Source organism: Atractosteus spatula (assembly GCF_055471065.1).
Source record: "Atractosteus spatula isolate fAtrSpa1 chromosome 16 unlocalized genomic scaffold, fAtrSpa1.hap1 SUPER_16_unloc_1, whole genome shotgun sequence".
NCBI lineage: Eukaryota > Metazoa > Chordata > Actinopteri > Semionotiformes > Lepisosteidae > Atractosteus > Atractosteus spatula.
Genome location: NW_028296631.1, coordinates 3,065,075 through 3,090,829, shown reverse-complemented (window position 1 = coordinate 3,090,829; position 25,755 = coordinate 3,065,075). Strand labels below are relative to the sequence as shown.

At 42.2% G+C, this 25,755-nt stretch overlaps 5 non-coding genes across 5 annotated transcripts; 4 read left to right on the top strand and 1 right to left on the bottom strand.

The window, feature by feature from the left end:
* The first annotated feature begins 189 nt into the window (after window positions 1–189).
* On the top strand, window positions 190–271 carry trnas-cga (transfer RNA serine (anticodon CGA)). Its single transcript has one exon. It is a non-coding gene; the product is annotated as a tRNA-Ser (tRNA).
* A 934-nt stretch (window positions 272–1,205) lies between these two features.
* On the bottom strand, window positions 1,206–1,278 carry trnar-acg (transfer RNA arginine (anticodon ACG)). Its single transcript has one exon. It is a non-coding gene; the product is annotated as a tRNA-Arg (tRNA).
* A 2,530-nt stretch (window positions 1,279–3,808) lies between these two features.
* On the top strand, window positions 3,809–3,890 carry trnas-aga (transfer RNA serine (anticodon AGA)). The gene has a single exon. It is a non-coding gene; the product is annotated as a tRNA-Ser (tRNA).
* A 12,808-nt stretch (window positions 3,891–16,698) lies between these two features.
* On the top strand, window positions 16,699–16,772 carry trnai-aau (transfer RNA isoleucine (anticodon AAU)). Its single transcript has one exon. It is a non-coding gene; the product is annotated as a tRNA-Ile (tRNA).
* A 1,452-nt stretch (window positions 16,773–18,224) lies between these two features.
* trnas-aga (transfer RNA serine (anticodon AGA)) lies at window positions 18,225–18,306 on the top strand. Its single transcript has one exon. It is a non-coding gene; the product is annotated as a tRNA-Ser (tRNA).
* Window positions 18,307–25,755: the final 7,449 nt, after the last annotated feature.

The window sequence follows — 25,755 nt, the reverse complement described above, 5'->3', positions numbered from 1 at the left end:
CATCAGGACGGGGAGACTTTATCCTTTGAACGTGAAGCCACCCTTAAACCCTCGGAGGCGTGTCTGTCTGCCGGCACGTATTTTGTCAAAGGTATTTTTTTTTAACGGGGAGCGACTCTGAAAAGGTTTCCCCAGCCACCTCGCACTCGTGTTAGATTATAGGAGGAATGCGGCAGTTGCAAGCTCGCCGTAGTCGTGGCCGAGTGGTTAAGGCGATGGACTCGAAATCTGGTGGGGACTCCCCGCGCAGGTTCAAATCCTGCCGTCTACGGCGGCTGCCGCACGTTGTAGTGTGGCTGCGTGGCAGAGGCGAAGTGCCGCTTCTCCTTTTCTGGTACTATAAAAACGCTAAATCGCTTGGACCCGCTGCCACGGAAATCAATTCTTCAGATAACCACACATTTTGCGTTCGCACGTCTGGTGCTCTACTTATGCCTTTGAAAATCGGATCAATAAAGCTCAAAGAACCGACAAGATAGGTGCTCGTAAAGCACGCAGTAAAGAATTCTTATCAGCGAGGGTTTCAGTGGGTTAACTGAGGAGAAGGCGTGATCGCTAATTGTTGAGTTTTTATTTGGTGTTAGAAACACTCTTACTGTGCATGAAGTGCAACAAATGTAGCCACAGAAATTGCATCGTGCTTTCATTTATGCTATTGCAGACACCAACGTTGCCTAGATAGAAAACCGAAAAAGCCGTGGGTTTGCTTGCCAGTCTGAAGGATCTCTCTTCGAATCTCTATCATTTGTCAATGGAAGTAAAAGGCGCTGCAATCTGATACGTTCACATTCAAACCCTCAGCTGTTGTTCGACTTTATTTCTTGACTAATTACAACTGAGTGTCGCATGAGCAGTTACGTAAACTTGTCTGCTATATTTGAACACAAATGCCGTTCTTCAATTAAAACTAACAGTACATTGTCAGGGACATTCAGTTATATACAAACAAGAGACAGACAAGAGAATATTTCTACCTTTCATGTGGACTACGTGTTGACTTACTGATCGGAATAATTGAAATGTTCGGGTTCATAGCCGATGCAGTGCGTGCTAATTAGAACAGCAACGCTGGGCTCTCAGCACCGTACTGAGCCCAGGTGCAGTTCATTTACATGAAGGAAATCTCGAACTGGGTACGATTACACCCACATACAGTAAGTAGCACAGGCTACTTAGGGAGTAGCCTGATGCGTTTAAAAGTGACCCGAGCCAGGCAGGAGTCGAACCTACAATCTCCTGATCCGTAGTCAGACGCGTTATCCATTGCGCCACTAGCCCTGGTGTCACACTGCACGACTGCAACCCAGTGAGCTCAGCACTGCAACTAGTAAAACATTACCCCCGGTCCATTCTTTTCCAAAAGTGAGAAACACCTGTTTTCTAAATTGTGTCTGTTTAAAACCATATCTCTTTAAACCAAACCAAGAGTTTGTCCTTTGCACTGATATTCTGATTCATTTCGATTTCAAAGAAAAAAAAAACACTTTCTTCCAAAGCATCATAAAATTGTCCCTTCTTCCAGACTCTACTTCTCTCTTGTAGTAGTACAGCAGACCTTTCCAGGTGAGCAGATCACAGAGTCCGAAATGAGCTTCCTCCATCCAGCAAAGTACCTGAACATGACTCTGTCATCATAAAAGCACCCCTGTAGTAAAGCAATTAAATCCGAAATCAAGAGGGCAATTGCCTACTGAAGTTCAAGAAGTCATCAATTTTAACCTAGCAACACATTAAAGGCTGCATCTATACAAGTACGATTCTAGAAATGCTCACCAGATTACGTTTTAAGAAGGAACTGCGGCTCAGGTTCCGCCGAGATCTAAACTCGGATGGCAGGATTCAGAGTCCAGAGTTTGGACGGGTGGCGCACAGAGGGTCCATATACTGTAGATCCCTCAGTGATCTTCCGCGTGTTCAAACCGCCAGCGTGTGACTCCTCTGTCCCCGTGACCTCATTGCTCTGCTCTCGCCTCTGTGCAGCCGAGCCCGACTCACGGTAAAGTGGAAAAAAAATGCCCTCAACGTGTGATTTACTCTGGAGTGAGGACAGATGTCACCTTCTTATCATTGAACAGGATGTATGTGATGTGGCGACTAGGTTCAATTTTTTATCCTCTTTAAAAGATTAAGGACTGGGTGAGCCTGATTTACCACCCTTTCAGCTAAGAACCCGACGTGCGGACCGTTTAAGCTACGTAGACTCGGTCGTTTAACTCTTCTCCATTAGCAGGGTTAAGGTTAAAGAAAAAACATTGCTGACTTCTTTTTTGTTTTCCAGCCGCGAGCGCTGATTAGCAAGGTTTGCATTTCATGTTTTGCAAGTTGCATTCTAAGAAAAACAAGTCGTTCAAGACAGGAAATGAATACTTGCATTTAATTAAGTCTAGCCGTAGGCGGTTGTCCATAATGACCAGTCCTGTTCGAGAAGACAGAACAAAAAAAGGAACCGCTGGGATTCGGACCCGGGATCTCCTGTTTACCAGGCAGGCGCTTTAACCAACTAAGCCACAGCGCGCCAGGAGCTCTGTCCTTTTGCAGCCACTTGGACACACAACTCAGACACATCTGCATTCGCTGTGCGCTCCGCCTGCTCGCTGAGCAAGTTGCCACCTTTACATACAATAGCAACATTGACACCAAGAGAAAGGATGACAAATGGCTTTTAACTGGAACTTTTCATGTCCAAGGAGCTCAATGTGCTTTCCGTGTACAACAGGGCCACTGAACTCCACACCGGCCACTGAAGCACAGCAGTGGCTTGCTGGCTTGACATCTCCCAAGGAAGATGCTGAAATTGGATGTGGAACAGGAAAATGACCCTCGAGTACGAGGGAAAAAAAAGAAAAAGAAAATCTGGAGCGCGCCAACTCATGTCCGGACAGCCTGGTTTGAACAAAGTGTTCAAGTAGCATGGGAATGCGACCCCTAATCCTAGCTGGAGTTTGAGCGTCTGGTTCAGAGTTTGCTCAAGAGTTTACCTTTCACAGATGCGCAAAGATGAATGTTGAGGGTGCACGCTTCAAGGCGCCTTACAGTGCAGGGAGTGATTAGAGACGATTTGTGACGTGTGCTCGTTCCCATATACCGTACGCCCCGGGTTGCAGTGCTAGGATGACGTCCAATACCGCTTCGGCACGTAACGGCATTATATTCAAGTGCAGGACGTGAGGGTTTTATTTTGTTCGTTTTGTTCTGCTCTGCTTTGCTTTATTTTGCTTTCCATGGTGTTCGTAAGAACGTCAATAAAAAGGCGATTCCTGCGTCTAACACGAATATAAGAGCTATTTCAAGTGCGGCTTCTAAAATGCTTGTAGACATTTGTCTGTTGTTGATTGTTTTTTTGTGTCTAACAAAGTGCCATTTTCCTGTCCGGACGGGGAGACTTTATCATTCCCACATGAAGCAACCCTTAAGTCCTCTGAGGCGTGTCTGTCTGCAAGGTTTGTATTTTGGAAAGGTTTTTTTTTTTTAACGGAGAACGACTTTGAAAAAGATTTCCGCCGGCGTCTCGCGATCCGTGTGTGATTGTAGCAAGAACATGGTGCGGCTTCTTAAATGCTTGTGGACATTTGTCTGTTGTTGATTGTTTCTTTGTGTCTAACAAAGTGCCATTTTCCTGTCCGGACGGGGAGACTTTATCATTCCCACATGAAGCCACCCTTAAGTCCTCTGAGGCGTGTCTGTCTGCATGGCTTGTATTTTGGAAAGGTTTTTTTTTTAATGGAGACTGACTTTGAAAAATGTTTCCGCCGGCGCCTCGCGATCCATGTGAGATTGTAGCAAGAACGCAGCAACAGCGGTGCTCGCTGTAGTTGTGGCCGAGTGGTTAAGGCGATGGACTAGAAATCCATTGGGGTCTCCCCGCGCAGGTTCAAATCCTGCCGACTACGGTGTCCTCCTCACATCGTTGTGTGCTGGCGCAAGCAAGGAAAAGTGCCTTTCTTCTTTTCCTGGTGGTTTTAAAACGCGAGATCGCTTGTACCCGCTGCCTTGGAAAGAAATGTCTACATGTTTACTTGCACATTGTCTATTGTTTGTTTGTACATTGTCTTGATGCACTGTTTGCACTTTGTCTTGTTTTTTACACTTGTTTTACAATCGAGAGACCTTCTGTAAGTAAGAATTCCATTGTACCAGTACCGGTTACATATGGCAATAAAGTTCAAGTTCAAATGCTTCAGCGTCCGCAAACGGCATTTTGCAGCTGGAAGCAGATGGCGACGCTTTTTGCGGTCGCGTGTCTTGTGCCCCATTTCCGGCCTTTAACATCGAATCAATAAAGCTGTTAGAACCGACACCATAGGTGCTTTTCTTACAACTTTTGATCTGACTCAGTTTCGGAATGCAATTCCTGAACACTGCGAGAGACAACCTACAGATGCAGCCATTCAAAATGAGCGGTAAAAACCCGTAGTACAGTAACCAACCCGCAGGGCACCGTAGGGCACCGCGGTAAGTGATTGGCTGGTCAAAATGACCGACAGGGGCACTCGTGGTGCCTTTACTGTGCACCTTTACTAATGTCTTTACTGTGAACATTTCAATCCGCTTAGTTTTGAATATTTATATGGAATTTTACCACTAAAGGGAAATTTTAGTAGCTGAGCATAAAAAGAAGAGGAGCATAACGCATCTGAAGGTCATAAACGATATTAATTTAGGAACATAAACATTACTGTATGTACATAAACTGTACTGTGTATGGCTGGTCTTGATAGTTTAAAGAAAAAATACACACCAGTCTTCCATTTCTCCCTAAACATTTTAAGCATGAAAGTTTTATGAAACAGTACCCAAATATGTGATTGCTGTATAGAATGAATTTTAATTTTTAAAAATTATTTAACATGAAAATTAAGCTGTTTACATCTTCCGCCTGAGAACAGTCACCCGTTGCTACCCAACGCAGAAACACAGCCACTTACTAGCAAAGAGAGGACATTAGCTAGCCAATATGATAAAGAAATAAATGATTATTTTATTTCTTTTGCACATTTATTTGAACATTTCCATCGATTGTACAAGCACTTGGAAACTGTCCAATCCCTAGTTCATCAAGCATTTACCGGTCTGGTGCCGGTCTGTGTCTTCTAGGATATAATGCCAGCGAACTCTTGTTTTTATGTCCACTATAACTACGCTGGGCAAACGTTCCGAGGTCAAATTCTTCCAGCACGGGGGTACCTTTAAAGCGGAGACGACGGCACCGAAATTTTTTGGCGCGCCTTCTCTTTAAAGCCCTGGCCAAATATGAAGACAGTACGTACAGTTATAATTCAAACGGAATTAAAAACTACACATCCCAGTTACCATGGTGGTGCTTGTGATCATTGCGTTTAACCAACGAAACAGGGCGAAAAATCAGTCACATGACTTTGGGGCAGAGTTTCGAAAGCTTAACCTATCAGCAACAAAGCGAAATTTACACGATAGGCTACCTCAATCTGTCAGTTACACGACTGTGTATGTCGCTTAAGCCACTCCTATTTGGCATTTTAGTTATGGAGGCGAGAAGACGCCCCCCCCCTCCCCCCTCTGGGTGTCTGATTTGCCGCCATCTTTAACTGTTCGGTGTCTGAATCGGAGTAGCTACGCGTACGAAATAAAGTTAATCCTAGCTACAAAACATATATTTTTGTGGTAAGAGGGCGCAAAACATCAGTATTTACTGCTATTAATTACTGTACGATTTATAGTTGAAATCTGAGCCTAGATATAAAGTTAGATATAAAGTTAAAATCTCGACAAAGCAATGTAGGAAATACAGAGAAAATAAATCCTTTCTGACATCTAAAATCAGTTTCGATCGAGGTCTCTAAAACGAACAAGAAAAAGAGGATTTTCGGAGGGCAATTACGCTGTGTTTATATAGAATAACTGATTTATGAGCAATCTAATTTCTTGTTCGTTTAAAACAGTGAAATGTCAGCTGCAAAAGATCGCACCAGAAACAGCACTCTCTCTGCCTGTCATAGACGTTCAGGAAAGGCTGAATGAAGTCATGTCAAGTACAATAATTCGGTGATCAATAATAACAGTTGTAGGACAGTATATAAGGAGGATAAGGATTTTGAAGTTGACTCGAAATCTGATAGGTAACCAGTGCAAGGACTTGAAAACAGGTGTAATGCATCCCTGATAGGATTCTTGCCGTCATATTCTGAACATATTGAAGATTGCTCAGTGTGGATTTAATTTCCCCAGTGAACAGGATGTGCATTTATTAATTCTAGAAAAAAAGCCTTTCTTGATTTCTCTAGTTCCCTTTAAAATAAACTATTATTCCACAATGCAGAGTATTACATGGCCAGTATTTACACATGATATTTGTGATTTAAAGAAATTAACACAAGCAGCTTTTGGAGATTTAAGTGTTGGCTGAGTTATTGCAGGATAAAAGACTAGAGATGTTGGCAAGAAGAAGATAATTTGGGGAAAGCTGAGGAATACACTTATAACAAGAACACTTCCTAATGGGGTTAGGCATACTTTTGATGAAGATGATGAAGTTAACAGACTATATGTTTACATATTTCTAATCATATTTCTAATCTCTTTATCCAGTACAGAGGATTTGGAGCCTATCCCAGTAAGCAAAGGACACAAGGCAGAATACACCCTGGACATAGCGCCAGTCCATCACAGGACAGACAGACACAAACACACACACGCCAGGGCCAGTTTTCCCATAAACCAATTAACTTACCAGTATGTTTTGGAGTGCGAGAGGGAGTCATATCACACATATGGAGAAAAACCATCTAACCCAGAGAGAACATGTAAACCCCTCACACACAGGATGGCAGGAATTGAACCTAGGACCCCAGTGCTGTGTTGTAACAGAAGAAATAAGGTTCTTGATCCTGAGATGAAGTAAAACAGATGAGTTTATTGCATGCAAGGAACAATAAAGCCGAAGTCTTGTTTCCCGCAAGAAACAACAAAACCGAAGTATTGTTCAACGTACTGTTACAAACTTTTGGGTTATATAGTGTTTTCTTCTCCGTTTCTGACGTCACTCGGTCTGATGGTAATGAGGGGGGTTCATGGTATTTGGCCAGTTTACGATGTTCTGGGCAAATGGTCAGTTTAACATTACACCCAGGGGGGTTCCTAGCTTGCATCTGCAATCCTTATCAGTTAACCCCCTTTCCTGCCATAAACCCCAGCTTGTGACTTAGAAGTCTAAACCCCCTACAGAAAGGATTAAATTCAAACCCCCGTCTTCACATCTTTCTTCATTCCCCCCTTATAAAATATGGCATACGTCAGTGTAGCCTATTTTTATACATACAATGTCAGGGCAGATCTTTCCTTTCTTGGCGAACAGGTATGTATTGCCATGTCATTGTACGTTCCACGGTTATAGCAAGATGTGATACATGTTTTTGTGAATGTGATGATTACAATTTATACATATAAACAATACTACTCCTACAGATACACACTATAAAAAGGTTCCACCCCAGGCCCCAAACACAGACTTTACCCAAGACCCAATTCCCCAATTTTCAGTATAATAGTCCTGATATTTCTGTCCCTCATTGTAAATGTGTTGGGCCAGATCTGAGACGTGCTCAGAATTATCAGGAATATATGTGCAGCATTCAGTGTCAATTACTGCACAAGTTCCTCCTTGGGCCGCCAGTACATAATCTAAAGCTAGTCGGTTCTGCATGGCCACTGTTCTGAGGGCTACCATCTCATCATTAACAGCCTTCAGACTAGATGAGGTAGAATTTGCTAATTCTTCTAAAGTCGAGGCCATTTGAATTAACTCTCGACTCAGAAAGTTCATGCCGGCTTGTGGAAATATTATACCTAAATAATATTCCCAATCAGCCAATTTTCTTTGTGGTCTGTGGTTAGGTCCGAAGGGGCTGTGGATTTGAACACGGATATGAGGAACCACATATCCTAAATAACACGAGCCAGACCACTGGGCTGGCAACCATGGGTAGGCTCGTTTTCCACAAATGAAAGATGTTCCGTTTGGCGCTCCCCATGCCTCTGAAAATAAGAAGCTTATACTGAATTGTGGGGTGTGCCGATCCCATCCTGGAATTTGGAAGGTAGAGGTGGATATATTTGCAGCGATGGTAAGGTTGCAACGACTCCATCCAACCAAGTGCAGACCAATTAGTGTGCTGAAAACATATGTTTCCCTCACGTTCCTTATTGAGAGTCAGGTATGGTGGTGTATGGCTTCTGTTATATTTAGGAGCGTAAGAGCCTGTGAAACTCGTGGGCTCTAAGCCTCGCTCCTGTAGATATTGTAATGTTGTGCAGGTTAAAGTCGTGTTATGGCAACCCCCCATAGTTTGTCATATTAAAATCTCCTAAATTATCCCTCCAAATGATCATGCCTATGACTTCCTCGAGACGCCAAGGAATGGCTCCCATAGGAAGTCCTCCCTGTACATATTTGGGTAATGTGGCACACACCCAGCAGGCACTTTGGTTGGTTTTCTTAGCTGTCAGATAGGAGAGGCCTAAAAAGGAATCAATTCCATGTTCTCCTTTGTGGGAGAGATGATCATTAATTCCTGCGGAACATAGTCCTACAGCAACAATTATTCTTATAAACAGAAATGATTTCTTTCTGAGTCTGTAAATGGGGATGAGGCTCGTCGGCAGTGTGGCGCGTGGATCCAGCGATCTTTTCCTTCCACTCGAACCGCAGACTCGGTTGTCAACAGGATCTGGTAGGGTCCGTCCCACCTGGGCTGGAGAACCTGTGAAGGAAATTTCCTGATCCACACCCACTCTCCTGGGATGAGGTTGTGCCCTCCTTCAGGTGGTGGTCCCCACGCCTCCAGGACCTGCTCGCGGGCTCCTTGGGTGGCCTCTGTCAGCAACTTGCAATAATACAAAGGAATGGTTGATCCATCTGAGGAAACCCCAGTCTCAGCACCTGTAAGAGAACTTGTTTCAAATTATTAAAGGCGGCTTTTGCTGCGGGAACCAAGGCAATCTTGTCCTTGTACTGCACTCCCCCCTTAAGCAGATCTGTTAAGAGTTGTGCTCACCCTGTAAAAAACATTGCACCCAGGCCCTGTTAAAATTTCACAATGCTAGACACAAAAGGGCCTTATCATAACTGCTTCTATTAGACACTCTAAAGCTGAAGCAACTCAGACTTTCCTCATCAGGGGAAGCACTCAGAATACCATCAACATACTGAGTGATCACAGCCAGTTGAAGCTACGTGATACCCTGTTCTGCATAGTCATTCTTTGTAATGCATAATATTCCAACCCAATAGATCTGGAATAAAACCACCCATTAAAATCTGGTACTCGGCAAGTAAAACTTGCTGTCCCAATACTCCTGTGGCCTCCTGCCATCTTCCCCTATACATTGCTCTATAGTACACTGTTGAACAGAGGAGTGAAACAAGCAGGACAGTAGTGCTCCAGTATCCCCTAACAGAGAAACCAACACTCCATTAACAGTACATTTTTATCCACTGGACTGGGACAGACTTAGGGAGGCTACAAGGGATTTACAGGATCTAATCGTTAGGTAAACAGATTTTCTCACAAGACGTTATTCTCCCCAGTCTCGATTCTAAACCTACAGCGTTTCAGCATGTCTGGTTTCGAGACATTCGAATAAAACCAAATTGTTTCCACTATTGCAACTAATTGTATAAATTACAATTTATAATAATTTATAATAATACAAAAACTGTTTAACTACTTTTACGTCCACCTGTACTGTACTTATACGTTTCAGACGCTCTTATATTTTCCAATCTCCTTAAGTTGATTTTCGTCAAGTCTCTTTAGTTACGTCTCTAGCCAGTCCCGCTGGCTAAACACACTCACACCGTCATTTAGTATACCAAAACTCACAGTTACACACATACATGCCGGCACACAAATTCATAAAACACACATACACATCGAGAATATATTTTTCTCTTCGTAATACAATGTGCTGTATTCTTGTTTTACTTCTACATGAATCCTTTTAATTCCTGAAGCGCACTCCAGGTTCGCTGCATTTCTAATTTCGGGTGCGGTACTTTAGCCCACCGGTCAATATCTTACGGTTTTGGATTTGATCGTATGGGGGAAATCAGGGAAGGTAAGTGCGATTGCAGACCCCCTCGACGGGGTGCGAGACAGTGTTAGAGTGGCGCTGTCATCAACGGCGCCAGCCCCTGCTACATCAAGTCCTTTCCCACTTCAAGTGAGAGTACAGATCTGCGGGCGCCCTCCCTCTAACAGGGGAGACCCTGATCCGTCTTTATCACACTCATACCAAGTGTTATCCCAATCAGACCCCCCTTCTCCATATGGCCACTGAGGGAATTGATCCCAATTATTTTCGTTTCCTGCCTGTTTGTTCCCCTGTGGGAGAGCAGGATATAACTTAGTCGCTGGCTGCAGCACATTAACCAGTGCAGCGTGACCAGAAGTTAATTCCTTCTTTAGTTTCTCATTCTCCTGTACTGCCTCTTTTAGCTTTTTTTTTTATACTCTTTCGTAGCGAGTAAAGTATATTTTCTTCCGGGTTTTTATTTTCCCCGTAAACACACTTTTAAGTCACATCCCAATGTCTTTCTTTTTCGTCATGTATCTGCCACTACTGGTGCCGGCCGTGCACCAGGGTGGGAGCTACATGCTTGTGCTTTTGCCAATCAATACTCATATGCTTTCTTTACAGGCGTCTTCGCCCCAAATTCCCTCTGACAAACTCAGCTTTTTCCATATTTTTCTCCTTCTTTTCCGTCAACTTACACTTTTCCGATATTTAAACGGACCCTTCCACCACTTTCTCAAACCATCAGTTAGCGCACATGTTCGGTCTCTTTAAGATTTACTTTTGTCGTGTGTGAGGTAACAGCTCATTCAGTAGGGGGATGCTTTCACTTGAAAAACCTGTGCATTCCTGCACTCATTCAGCCAAAGGCGTCTGTTACCTCCAGATCTAAATACCTCTCAGAGACTTTAGAGAGGATTTACACCGCACTGTTCACAGGTAAGAAACGAGACCTCGAAAACCCCCTTTCTTGATCAGTAATTCACCATCCCCAGAACGCCAGCATCGCTGCTTTTGCCCCGGGGTGGACTTACGCACTGAGCTCAATCAGGGCGATTCTCGGGTCTCAACGTCCTTTAAATCCTGCTACTTAATGCTTTGCTCTTTTATTATGAGGTGTGTTTATGTTAGTGTCGTGCGTGTGTATATGTATTTCACAAACAAGGAAAACACCAAAAACATACATGCATATATCTCTTCTACTCCTGTTTCCTTTAAAACAAAAAAACCCACGCCACGCCAGAAACCACGCCACTCCAATCTGTGCACGATCAAGGCGTAGCTAATCTCAGGACCCCGGGCGTAATTAAAGCCCACACCAATCCTGGATTATACGTGCATTTAATGCACCACTCAGCTCCAGAACCCCGGGCGCAATTAAGGCCCACACCGATCCCGAGCCACAGAACTCCGGGTGCCATTAAGACCCACACCAGTCCTGAACTACGTGCATTTAATGCACCACTTGCTCTAGAACCCCGGGCGCAATTAAGGCCCACGCCGATTCTGAGCCTCAGAACTCCGGGTGCAATTAAGACCCAAACCAGTTCTGACCTTCAGAACTCCGGGTGCAATTAAGACCCACACCAGTCCTGAACTTCACGGTAAGGGTCCAAAACCCGTTCAAAACTCCACGCGCAATTAAGGCATACACCAGCTTCGAACGCCTGTACACAATACCGCGGAACCCCTGCCAGACCAAATTCTGGGCTTACAGCAACCAACCCATTACATACACCGGTGCCTTCCCCGGGCCAGAGGAATTCAGAAACTCACGTTTACTCCGTCATCTCGGGCGATTCTCGCAGGGAGCAGAGATTTCCCAATCGGTCAGAGAGAGTCGGGACTTTTAAATAAAAGAGGAGTCCTTACCTCTTAGTTATGTGCGCGCTGACCGTCTCTCCTGCCGATGGGAAGTTCTGCGCCTTCTGGAGCATCCGCCGACTACGCCAAATTTGTTGTAACAGAAGAAATAAGGTTCTTGATCCTGAGATGAAGTAAAACAGATGAGTTTATTGCATGCAAGGAACAATAAAGCCGAAGTCTTGTTTCCCGCAAGAAACAACAAAACCGAAGCATTGTTCAACGTACTGTTACAAACTTTTGGGTTATATAGTGTTTTCTTCTCCGTTCTGACGTCACTCGGTCTGATGGTAAAGAGGGGGGTTCATGGTATTTGGTCAGTTTACGATGTTCTGGGCAAATGGTCAGTTTAACATTACACCCAGGGGGGTTCCTAGCTTGCATCTGCAATCCTTATCAGTTAACCCCCTTTCCTGCCATAAACCCCAGCTTGTGACTTAGAAGTCTAAACCCCCTACAGAAAGGATTAAATTCAAACCCCCGTCTTCACATCTTTCTTCAGCTGCAAGATAGCAATGCTAACCACTTCGCCACCATTATAAATGGATGGATATTGAAGTGGAAATCTAATAAGTAAATTGATTCTTAAAAATGTAGAGAGCTTTGAAAAAAATATATTGGTGCTTTTAGATAATATATTTCAAGGATGTAACTGCTGTGCTACAGTGCGTGCAGAATTTTAGAAAACAGTTCGTCAACAAAGTATACTGTTTAGGTTAGTTTAGAAGACAATGTACCAAAACAATATATGCTGTCTGGGTCATTAGAATTAGCTGAAAGTAACCGATAAGCTTTGAATAACAAATCTAGTTTTTCTTCTCTCGCTCTATGATGTAATCTGTTTTCTCTTAGAGAAAGGGGAAGTTTTAGAAGGGACCAAGTGCTGAACTTTTTTACAGCGCAACGTCTTATAAAAACCCTGTACTGCTTGTAACAAATTGAGTCTCTGGTTGCACTTTGCGAAGTGGCAGCAGGGCTCCCAATATTGCAATATTGAAATAAAGACCTTACTCAGGTGAGAACTCTCTTTTGTGGCTTCCTTGATAGTTATATTTCCATGACAATATCTTAGTTATCTTTCTAGTTCACAGGTTTGCATGCATGATTTAATTTTGAAAGCCACTGAGACATCAGGTACTACTGTTGTATTTATGAAAAAGAAACAAAACAAAAAACATACTAACAACTGTGCCATCCTACTCCTTAGTTAATACATTTTATTATTCATAAACAGTTAACATTGTTAGCAAAATATTTTGAATTATATTTAACCCTATTTTTTCTTTAGTTTTGTATTTAACTTATTATATGATAGTCAGACTTAATGTATATTTGAACAATGAAAATATATCTTTACAAGATGCGGGGGAAAGTGCAACATCTTATTACAGTGCTAAATTTAATATTATTGATTGCTAATAGTTTATGCTAACACCTAACTTTCTTAATTAGATGTATTTAAAACAGTGAACTAAGTGTAACATACTATTCAGAAATACAATCGAAAATAGTTTTGTGGTGTTTGTATGGATGAAACGTTTCTAAAATGTATAACGTAACAAAATTAAAGACGATTAAAATCTGTAATCTTTCCACTTGTAATGTCATTAGACAGAACAACACGTTTCTGGTTTGTTTTAATTAGTATTAGTTAGTAGTTAGTAGTTTTAATTTAATTAGTATTGCAATTCGCACTGATTCCCTTGCGAAGATATGGACTTAAGAATATTCGTGCCTGGTCAAAAAATGGCATTAAGCACTTAAAATTAATATGGTTAATAATAGTAAACTGTAACATGCTGTAACAAGATCGGTTAAACTGCGAAGAAAATACTTTCAGAGAAAATGTTTCGGGTGTGAAGAACATAGATCTCCAATGCAATTTCAACCAAACCTGTTCCCACACACCCTGCCCCCACTACCATTAGAATATACACAAAGCACTGAAATCTTTCGAGCTAATGATCAGGTGACCCGAGAGAGAGCGAGAGAAACACCAAGGGGTGCGGAACCAGGGAACTATTTACATGGAAAACAGGCGATCTCCCCAGACTGTCCGCCCGTTTCACTGTTACCTGGATACCTCTTTATTTAGAACTCACTAACACTGATTTTTAGTTTAGAAGGATTCAAGTAGGGTTTTAGATGAAAGGCAGCGACCTTAATCAAGCCCAAATCATAATTGAACCCATTCAGAGCCTACATTACATTTTAGCGTTTCATTCTGAGCAGAAGACCCTCACACCTGAAGAAGGCTTGCGTTTTCTCTCTTCTCTTTTAAGCATGTGTACAATGTGTAATACAATTAGAATGTGTAATTACAATGCGAATCGTATGAGGGTGGGGGGGAGGTGTCTTTCGCTGGAAATCTCGCCTGCTTCTACTTTACGAGCACAACCCCCTCTCTGCCGGAGTGCTGGCTGTGACGAATTAAACCGGTTTCACAGGTTTCAATCACAGACCATGTGACATGGGAGTCAGGAAACTAACACACAGCGCCACCGGATTTGATAACACTATATAAACGCTATAAAATAATGTGACTAGGCACAGAACAAGTTTACAGCACAGTACAATAATAAATGCTGACCATGACTTTAGAAGCATAAATTGCCTTACACTCAATTTAAACACAAGCTGTCTTTAGCCCTCTAAGCTGGTTCATACAGAAATGTAGAGATCCAGGCTCAGAACACACAGCTTCATTAGCGAATACATATGCAGGACAACTAGAGAAGACGTTTTACAGAGGATGGATTTTTAGAAACATCCCATCAGTGACATCACTGAAGTCAACTCCTAGGTACTGTAACTGTCGTGTGGATAGTTTCACAAGAATCAGACAAAGGTTTAAGCATCGCTTGTTCTAGATAAAACTGCAAAAAAAACAACAACAACCCATAATGTACTTCTTTGCGGCTCTGTTTGCCCAAATCATATATTCACAACGTGAAATCTAGAAAATAATATTACGTAACCAAAATCCGCAATATGGAAACAGAACCTGTGTAATTGTTGATAGATGATGTACTCGTAACATTTTTTCAAGACGAACTACAACATTTAAAAAATGACTTGTATGTACTTGATATCTCTAATCAATCCACGGGTCCCTGCACAAAACGAAACTAAAACGCATACCGTTTCGCGCTTCTTATTAGTTGCTCAAAAGTAATTTGACCGTATGAAATGCATAATATAAACCTAGAAACATATACGTGAGCAGTACTTAAGCACTGTAGTATCGGTGTTAAGACATACCTCTCAAATACTGTAAATCAAGTTAAAAATATCTCAAGACCGATTCTGGTCATAATGAAACCATGTTTCGTGTATGTTTTCTTTAAAGTACCGAGACCAGCCATATACTGTATGTTTATGTTCCAAAATTAATATCGTTTATGGCCTTCACACGCGTTGCAGTATGCTCCTATTCTTTTTATGCTCAGCTACTAAGATTTCCCTTCAGTGGTAAAATCAGATATGAATATTCAATACTTAAACGGGCACAGTTAAGACATTAAATATACATATACATACTGTATACAGTACAGTTTTCATACGGTAATATGTTTATGTTCCTAAATCAATCTCTTTTATGAGCATGTGAAAGGCATGGTGAATCGATTCTCAAAAATTACTGTACTTTGCATGATTGGAAACAAATGCGTGATTGCGAAATGCTGTGGTGTTACTTTTACAAAGACGGTCAATGAAAAAAAGAATGTTGACGAGGGCAATACTTTGAGTTTACACTTACAGCTTGTCCAAGGTCATTCATTATTAATACTATTAGTAATATCTTCGTTAAAGACTTTGATGGCCACAGCTCAAACATGAGAGGTTGAGCTTTATTAGCTCCACCTTGCGGAAATTCCAGATACTATTATTTTGCTTGTCGTATTATAGGAGAATTTACGGTAACTCGCGGTATTTACCGGTAGCTTGCGGTAGACTGCGTACAGCGTACCGCAAAATAATGCGGTATCGCCCGCGCATTTTGAATGGCTGCATCTGTAGGCTGCCAAAAGTCTCCGAAACCAAATTTTGATAGCAGAAAATTCTCACTCGTCCAGAAGTTCCCTTGGGACCCAACATCCAGCACAGAGTGGTAAAAAAGCGTCTTTTTTGTAGACCCTTGCAGCGTGCATTGGTGGTTCAGTGGTAGAATTCTCGCCTGCCACGCGGGAGGCCCGGGTTCGATTCCTGGCCAATGTAGTGGCTTTTGCAGCGAGCGGCTCCATCACTTGCATCCCCTTTCAACTCGCAACTGAAAACCCACTGAAGCTTAGAAGCTGTGAGCCAGGTCAGTACCCGGATGAGGATGACCTACAGGGAAAAGCAAAGCTTACAGCTGGAAGCGGTGTTAATGGAGCCAGCGGTGGGACGCTCACCCTGAGGTCTGTGCGGGTCCCAATGCCCCAGTATAGTGACGGAGACGCTGTGTGGTAAAAAGGCGCTGTCTTTTGGATGAGATGTAAAACCGAGGTCATAGCTCTCTGTGGTCATTAAAAGTGACCACCAAAACCTTTGACAAAAGCTCTTGGTAATTGATGGTCTTCAATAATGCTTCTCCTTTAGGTACATTTGAAATCAGCTGAAAAATGCTGTGAAATGGGGGGGGCACTTCAGGCCAGTGTAGGATTTGAATTTGAATTTTTGAAGAACCATTAAACAGCACGAGAAAGCCCGTACACTGAATTGCAGGGCTTTCTATTCAAAGAAGGACAAAAGAAACTTCCCTGAATTCCATTTTTTGCAGCACAGAGAGGACAGCAGGCACGAGGCCTGTTAGCTCATTTGGTTAGAGCGTGGTGCTAATAACGCCAAGGTCGCGGGTTCGATCCCCGTTCGGGCCAGGCAGTCTCCTCCTCTCTTGTCAAAACCCGTTGCTTTCTTGCTGTGGTGAGATTGGTGGTAATGCAAAGACGCCACATACTGCCGACAGACGAGAGTGTTGCGGGAGAAGAGAGAAGTGATGGAAGATTGAAGAGTGTCCTAGGTGGAGCCAAGATGAAGTGTCACAATTGCCTAGGGGAGGATTTCAAATGTTTAAGATGGTAAAAATAACCGGAAATGATCCCCCAGTCCGGCGCAGTCTGACGTACTTCTGTCATATAAAGTGAAACTAGATGTCGAACTGGAGCCTCACCATTTGCATAAGTGAGGCTCCAGTTATACATCTAGTTTCACTTTAAATGACAAAACTGAAGAGACTTAAAAGAGCTGGAGAGGATTTCTTACAACTTTTGAGCCGGCACAGTTTTCGAAAACGTTTTCTTCACGCTGCACTATACAACACAGACAGCCAAGAGTCTCCAAAACAAAACGAATTGACAGATAGGAGAAAAGTCCCACTCGTCCTAAAGTTCCCAAAATCCAGCACTGAGCGTAAACAAAGTGTTCAAGTAGCGTGGGAATGCAACCCCTAATCCTAGCTGGAGTTTGAGCGTCTGGTTCAGAGTTTGCTCAAGAGTTTACCTTTCACAGATGCGCAAAGATGAATGTTGAGGGTGCACGCTTCAAGGCGCCTTACAGTGCAGGGAGTGATTAGAGACGATTCGTGACGTGTGCTCGTTCCCATATACCGTACGCCCCGGGTTGCAGTGCTAGGATGACGTCCAATACCGCTTCGGCACGTAACGGCATTATATTCAAGTGCAGGACGTGAGGGTTTTATTTTGTTCGTTTTGTTCTGCTCTGCTTTGCTTTGTTTTGCTTTCCATGGCGTTCGTAAGAGCGTCAATAAAAAGGCGATTCCAGCGTCTAACACGAATATAAGAGCTATTTCAAGTGCGTCTTCTAAAATGCTTTTAGACATTTGTCTGTTGTTGATTGTTTTTTTGTGTCTAACAAAGTGCCATTTTCCTGTCCGGACGGGGAGACTTTATCATTCCCACATGAAGCAACCCTTAAGTCCTCTGAGGCGTGTCTGTCTGCAAGGTTTGTATTTTGGAAAGGTTTTTTTTTTTTAACGGAGAACGACTTTGAAAAAGATTTCCGCCGGCGTCTCGCGATCCGTGTGAGATTGTAGCAAGAACATGGTGCGGCTTCTTAAATGCTTGTGGACATTTGTCTGTTGTTGATTGTTTCTTTGTGTGTAACAAAGTGCCATTTTCCTGTCCGGACAGGGAGACTTTATCATTCCCACATGAAGCCACCCTTAAGTCCTCTGAGGCGTGTCTGTCTGCAAGGCTTGTATTTTGGAAAGGTTTTTTTTTTAATGGAGAACGACTTTGAAAAAGGTTTCCACCGGTGCCTCGCGATCCATGTGAGATTGTAGCAAGAACACAGCAACAGCAGCGCTTGCTGTAGTCGTGGCCGAGTGGTTAAGGCGATGGACTAGAAATCCATTGGGGTCTCCCCGCGCAGGTTCGAATCCTGCCGACTACGGTGTTCTCCTCACGTCGTTGTGTGCCGGTGCAAGCAAGGAAAAGTGCCTTTCTGCTTTTCCTGGTGGTTTTAAAACGCGAGATCGCTTGTACCCGCTGCCTTGGAAAGAAATGTCTACATGTTTACTTGCACATTGTCTATTGTTTGTTTGTACATTGTCTTGATGCACTGTTTGCACTTTGTCTTGTTTTTTACACTTGTTTTACAATCGAGAGACCTTCTGTAAGTAAGAATTCCATTGTACCAGTACCGGTTACATATGGCAATAAAGTTCAAGTTCAAATGCTTCAGCGTCCGCAAACGGCATTTTGCAGCTGGAAGCAGATGGCGACGCTTTTTGCGGTCGCGTGTCTTGTGCCCCATTTCCGGCCTTTAACATCGAATCAATAAAGCTGTTAGAACCGACACCATAGGTGCTTTTCTTACAACTTTTGATCTGACTCAGTTTCGGAATGCAATTCCTGAACACTGCGAGAGACAACCTACAGATGCAGCCATTCAAAATGAGCGGTAAAAACCCGTGGTACAGTAACCAACCCGCAGGGCACCGTAGGGCACCGCGGTAAGTGATTGGCTGGCCAAAATGACCGACAGGGGCACTCGTGGTGCATTGGTTGGTAGTGAAAAGATTTCATCATCTAATGTCTTTACTGTGCACATTTCAATCTGCTTAGTTTTGAATATTTATATGGAATTTTACCACTAAAGGGAAATTTTAGTAGCTGAGCATAAAAAGAAGAGGAGCATAACGCATCTGAAGGTCATAAACGATATTAATTTAGGAACATAAACATTACTGTATGTACATAAACTGTACTGTGTATGGCTGGTCTTGATAGTTTAAAGAAAAAATACACACCAGTCTTCCATTTCTCCCTAAACATTTTAAGCATGAAAGTTTTATGAAACGGTACCCAAATATGTGATTGCTGTATAGAATGAATTTTAATTTTTAAAAATTATTTAAGACGAAAATTAAGCTGTTTACATCTTCCGCCTGAGAACAGTCACCCGTTGCTACCCAACGCAGAAACACAGCCACTAACTAGCAAAGAGAGGACATTAGCTAGCCAATATGATAAAGAAATAAATGATTATTTTGTTTATTTCTTTTGCACATTTATTTGAACATTTCCATCGATTGTACAAGCACTTGGAAACTGTCCAATCCCTAGTTCATCAAGCATTTACCGGTCTGGTGCCGGTCTGTGTCTTCTAGGATATAATGCCAGCGAACTCTTGTTTTTATGTCCACTATAACTACGCTGGGCAAACGTTCCGAGGTCAAATTCTTCCAGCACGGGGGTACCTTTAAAGCGGAGACGACGGCACCGAATTTTTTTGGCGCGCCTTCTCTTTAAAGCCCTGGCCAAATATGAAGACAGTACGTACAGTTATAATTCAAACGGAATTAAAAACTACACATCCCAGTTACCATGGTGGTGCTTGTGATCATTGCGTTTAACCAACGAAACAGGGCGAAAAATCAGTCACATGACTTTGGGGCAGAGTTTCGAAAGCTTAACCTATCAGCAACAAAGCGAAATTTACACGATAGGCTACCTCAAACTGTCAGTTACACGACTGTGTATGTCGCTTAAGCCACTCCTATTTGGCATTTTAGTTATGGAGGCGAGAAGACGCCCCCCCTCTGGGTGTCTGATTTGCCGCCATCTTTAACTGTTCGGTGTCCGAATCGGAGTAGCTACGCGTACGAAATAAAGTTAATCCCAACTACAAAACATATATTTTTGTGGTAAGAGGGCGCAAAACATCAGTATTTACTGCTATTAATTACTGTACGATTTATAGTTGAAATCTGAGCCTAGATATAAAGTTAGATATAAAGTTAAAATCTCGACAAAGCAATGTAGGAAATACAGAGAAAATAAATCCTTTCTGACATCTAAAATCAGTTTCGATCAAGGTCTCTAAAACGAACAAGAAAAAGAGGATTTTCGGAGGGCAATTACGCTGTGTTTATATAGAATAACTGATTTATGAGCAATCTAATTTCTTGTTCGTTTAAAACAGTGAAATGTCAGCTGCAAAAGATCGCACCAGAAACAGCACTCTCTCTGCCTGTCATAGACGTTCAGGAAAGGCTGAATGAAGTCATGTCAAGTACAATAATTCGGTGATCAATAATAACAGTTGTAGGACAGTATATAAGGAGGATAAGGATTTTGAAGTTGACTCGAAATCTGATAGGTAACCAGTGCAAGGACTTGAAAACAGGTGTAATGCATCCCTGATAGGATTCTTGCTGTCATATTCTGAACATATTGAAGATTGCTCAGTGTGGATTTAATTTCCCCAGTGAACAGGATGTGCATTTATTAATTCTAGAAAAAAAGCCTTTCTTGATTTCTCTAGTTCCCTTTAAAATAAACTATTATTCCACAATGCAGAGTATTACATGGCCAGTATTTACACATGATATTTGTGATTTAAAGAAATTAACACAAGCAGCTTTTGGAGATTTAAGTGTTGGCTGAGTTATTGCAGGATAAAAGACTAGAGATGTTGGCAAGAAGAAGATAATTTGGGGAAAGCTGAGGAATACACTTATAACAAGAACACTTCCTAATGGGGTTAGGCATACTTTTGATGAAGATGATGAAGTTAACAGACTATATGTTTACATAGATACTGAAATAAGGATTGTATTTTAGATTATGTGTAGTTGCTGGCATTGAACTGTGTGTTGGATGCACATGAATTGAAGGAATGGGCAAACATAGCTGATGCGGATCCACAGAGCCAGCATATTAAGATGTTTATACTTAGAGGCAATTTGTTTAAATAACTAGGTATGGATACTGATGTGCAAGAGAGGTGGAAAGGCTGTTTCCTTAAGCCAGCACTATAAAATATTTTATTCTCAGTGAGATGCTGCCATTTCATCGTGGGTTTCTAACACTGTGTATAGTTCCATCCACACAGTGCCTTTACTTCCATCCATTTCTAATCTCTTTATCCAGTACAGAGGATTTGGAGCCTATCCCAGTAAGCAACGGACACAAGGCAGAATACACCCTGGACATAGCGCCAGTCCATCACAGGACAGACAGACACAAACACACACACGCCAGGGCCAGTTTTCCCATAAACCAATTAACTTACCAGTATGTTTTGGAGTGCGAGAGGGAGTCATATCACACATATGGAGAAAAACCATCTAACCCAGAGAGAACATGTAAACCCCTCACACACAGGATGGCAGGAATTGAACCTAGGACCCCAGTGCTGCAAGATAGCAATGCTAACCACTTCGCCACCATTATAAATGGATGGATATCTTAGTTATCTTTCTAGTTCACAGGTTTGCATGCATAATTTAATTTTGAAAGCCACTGAGACATCAGGTACTACTGTTGTATTTATGAAAAAGAAACAAAACAAAAAAACATACTAACAACTGAGCCATCCTACTCCTTAGTTAATACATTTTATTATTCATAAACAGTTAACATTGTTAGCAAAATATTTTGAATTATATTTAACCCTATTTTTTCTTTAGTTTTGTATTTAACTTATTATATGATAGTCAGACTTAATGTATATTTGAACAATGAAAATATATTTTTACAAGATGCGGGGGAAAGTGCAACAGCTTATTACAGTGCTAAATTTAATATTATTGATTGCTAATAGTTTATGCTAACACTTAACTTTCTTAATTAGATCTATTTAAAACAGTGAACTAAGTGTAACATACAGATGCAGCCATTCAAAGTGCGCGGTACAGACACCGCGGTACAGATACCGCAGGTATGATGACACGGGATACCGCGGTGCGTGATTGGTTGACCGACAGGGGCACTCATGGTCCATTGGTCTGTCGTAGAAAGACTTACTGTAAACGTCTTTACTGTGCTCGTTGTAGATATTGAATTTTACCACTGAAGGGAAATCTTAGTAGCTGAGCATAAAAAGAATAGGAGCATACTGTAACGCGTGTGAAGGCCATAAACGATATTAATTTTGGAACATAAACATACAGTATATAGCTGGTCTTGGTACTTTAAAGAAAAAAATACACACCAGTATTCCATTTCTCCCTAAACATTGTAAGCTTCGAAGTCTTTAACTAACGTGATACCGGAGTCAACAAGCATACTTTTAGAATTTGATTAAAAGGGAATATAATATGGAATCGCGTATCTCAAGAATTTAATAACGGTATGATTATATCCGTGTACTGCGGCAGGGCTGTGTAGGGCTGTTTCGCCTGCCTGATCATGCGAGCTGTCTTGTAGCCTACTGGTCTAGGTGCGTGCCTACCAACTGGCAGGTTGTGTGTTCGAATCCAGCTGGTGCTGGACTTTTATTTTAACAAACATTTCTTCGAAAAAATAGGTAAGCGATATTATGGACAATCAGTTGACAAATCCATTTCCTTTTTCTGATCACTCGCTTTCTGGCTACACATCTCACCTGTCCTGTTCTTTGTTTTCCTGGTTTGCTGATTATGCCTGCTGCGGTCCATTCCTACCCTCACACCTAAAGAAAACTATTTTAAATTTCTTGGCGCAGTTCATTAACCCTTGTATGTGCTGTCCGCGCCCAAAATGCAATTTTAAGAAAGTCAAAAACCGTGCTCAAATGCAATTTTCAAAGTGCAATGAAATACAATATTGTTGTCGCTGCTGTTCTGGTTGTTTTTATCCCGTAAAGCGTTTTGAGAAGCCACCTTTAAAGGCGATATATGTTGTAGAACCGCTGATTCTTATGGAATGTGTTCCGCAGGAGATTCAAATTTTTATTTATTTTTTAATCGCGTATCTAAGGAAGTCTCAGTATAACTTTGTTCATGAACAAACAGTGGCATGTTACATTGTCATTGTTTTTTTTAACAAGGCTCGCCAGCTAATGTGAATCGAAACCTGTCTTGCTAGCTTTTAAAGTCGTGCATGTGTAAACGACAATTGAAAAAGAGAAAAAAAGACCTGACTGACAAGCCGATACATACTCTTAGAGTTTGATTAATAGGGAATATAATACGAAAAAACCATAAGGGACTTAAAAGCTAAAGGAGATGCTTCATATTGCTTGACTAATTTTAAAAACTAAGTTATAAATGCAGTCGCTCCCTCGGTGACGCGCCGGGTGTAAATATCAAAGTATACATTCCCAACAAGAATTGTACCCATCTGTCATGCAAATAAAACACCTTGAATTGAATTGAATTGAGGGAGATAGGGGGACAAATATACTGTAGACAGGCCTCAAGGCAAATAAGATACTTATGGGTACGCAGGCATTCAAGACAGCAACATACAAAACGTTTGCACGTACTGAGTTAAGTTATTACTTGGTTTTCAAAGTGCAATGAAATACAATATTGTTGTTGCTGCTGTTCTGGTTGTTTTTATCCCGTAAAGCGTTTTGAGAAGCCACCTTTAAAGGCGATATATGTTGTAGAACCGCTGATTCTTATGGAATGTGTTCCGCAGGAGATTCAAATTTTTATTTATTTTTTAATCGCGTATCTAAGGAAATCTCAGTATAACTTTGTTCATGAACAAACAGTGGCATGTTACATTGTCATTGTTTTTTTTAACAAGGCTCGCCAGCTAATGTGAATCGAAACCTGTCATGCTAGCTTTTAAAGTCGTGCATGTGTAAACGACAATTGAAATAGAGAAAAAAAGACCTGACTGACAAGATTTAATTAATGCAGATCAGTAAATCAAGGGACAAAACAACTATTGCGCCCGGGTCCTCAATGCGCTTTGACGTGCTAATGCGTTGGTTTAACAGTCCGGGTGTGGCAAGCCCCCAATGTCTCCCGACTTCGGCAAAAGGCACCCGCCTTTCATTGGAAGACAATGAACACACTCTAGCCGTACAGGTGAATATAGCATAAAAGACACCAAGGGATTGGGTGAGCTCCCATCGCAAAAAAAAAAACTGCGAACCTGCACTACAGCGACCATAGTACAGTATGGAGACCAAGACCTTTTACGGGAAGAGACGAGGTGCTTCTGCCGCCCCAGCTTCCAAAGAGCGAAGGGTAAGCAAATACAGCAGACTTCATCTGAAATACGCGATTACAGCGCATATTACAAGGTATTATTGCCGTTTTGAATTTTAAATTCAATTATAATTATTTCTTCGTAGCCTGTTCTTCAAGAAAACACCGCACGGGCGAAACGATCTACCACAAGGACAGTAAAAAAGAAAGCGGTAAGACGGAAAAAAAGAAAAGTTTATTTTGACTTCTGTTCCGCGACTGATGAATACTACTGTGTGACTTTATTTCTTACATGACTTATGTTATTTTGCCACAGGCCGTGGGTCTCTGCTCTCGGCCACTGGCCAGGGTGCCAACCTGTAGAAGCAGCACCTGTATGGAGACATTTCGGCAGCAGCGGGAGCAGTACGATGCATTACTGGGGAGGACTGGGAGGCTAGAGACACTCCTGAAAATGCAGAGGAAGGAGACAGTATGTTCCAGCAGTCAAACAGTTGAGCAGCCGTCTCCTGAAAAGTGGCTCTCCCCGCCGCGCAGGTTGCAATGCCTGGCGGAAGCTCTGCCCCCCGCAGAGCACACACCGCCTCAGGACACTCCATCCCGGCCTCTCAGTTCACCACCGCGCAGGACTCTGTTGATGCTGTCCCCGCCGGCTATCTCCCCCCAGGAAGCACAGCGGAATTCACAGATGCCAGTGGGACGAATAATTCTCCCAGATGTCCAACTGCTACCCATCACCCAGGAGATGGAGGGGGGGTTGTACTTGCAGTGCATCGGCATAGACGGGAAAGCAAGAGCCGACCGCTACGCCGCCCTCGTGTTTCGAAATCTTGTGACTTTTGAAATTTACTGGGAGTGGACCACGTCTGTAAATTTCGATGGGTCCAGAGGCAAAAGTGCCTTGCCTTGCAATCTCCGGGAAACCATTAGTACGATGGTGAATCGGAGATTCTCAACCCTTGCTGCGTACGACTGGAAAAGAATTCGTGATCGGATCAACGAAATGCTTCGTAGGAGGAGGCGGTCTTTTCCTCTTGTCTAACAGTCTGTCCACAAACAAAACATTCCTGTTAGACAAGAGGAATTGAAAAAAAAACAATGTTGTCAATGAAAACCGGTGTGTGTGTCTCTCCCTGCTGGATGTCCCTCTCACAAACTGCTGAATGAATAAAATAATTTTATTGAAAACGAGTTTGCGATTGTCTGGTCTTTAAATTCTGGAGATACGCGATTCCATATTATATTCCCTTTTAATCAAATTCTAAAAGTATGCTTGTTGACTCCGGTATCGCGTTAGTTAAAGACTTCGATGCTTAAAATGTTTAGGGAGAAATGGAATACTGGTGTGTATGTTTTCTTTAAAGTACCGAGACCAGCCATATACTGTATGTTTAAGTTCCAAAATTAATATCGTTTATGGGCTTCACACGCGTTGCAGTATGCTCAGGCACTAAGTAAAAGGAGATGCT